Consider the following 505-nt stretch of genomic DNA (forward strand, 5'->3'; position numbering starts at 1 on the left):
TAAAGTCCTAACAACCACTTAGCCACCCAGAATATCCAAAAAAAAATGCCTAACAACACCCTAGCAAACACTCGAAACACATTAGCAGCACACTAGCATTGTGGCGTTGATGTTTGCATGGGAAAGCTCCACTCCCATTTTCTTCAAAAGTTGCAGAAGTCTTGTTGTTAGGCACTTCTTATTGACACAATCAAACCCCAAAAAATCTAATGAATATTTCAAAGGCTAACTTAAGTAACTTGAACTACGCAAAGATTCATTTTACACTGAAAATGCATGATGGTAGGCTAATTCAGTTCAAATATCAAGCGGCAGTCATAAGCACATTGTCATTATGAATCATTTACAGGCTCGGATTGAGTCAAGTCCGGCTCACACTGTGGGATTTTGGCCAAGATTTGGTCATCTGAGGCAAATTTAGAAAATCCTAAAAGATTCCTATAATCCTAGGCTAAAATCTGTAGTCTTTGATCGTTAGTTTGACATGTTCACCGACAGCCGATTA

The sequence above is a fragment of the Sinocyclocheilus grahami genome, unplaced genomic scaffold, assembly GCF_001515645.1.
Source record: "Sinocyclocheilus grahami isolate Dianchi unplaced genomic scaffold, SAMN03320097.WGS_v1.1 scaffold422.1, whole genome shotgun sequence".
Lineage (NCBI taxonomy): Eukaryota > Metazoa > Chordata > Actinopteri > Cypriniformes > Cyprinidae > Sinocyclocheilus > Sinocyclocheilus grahami.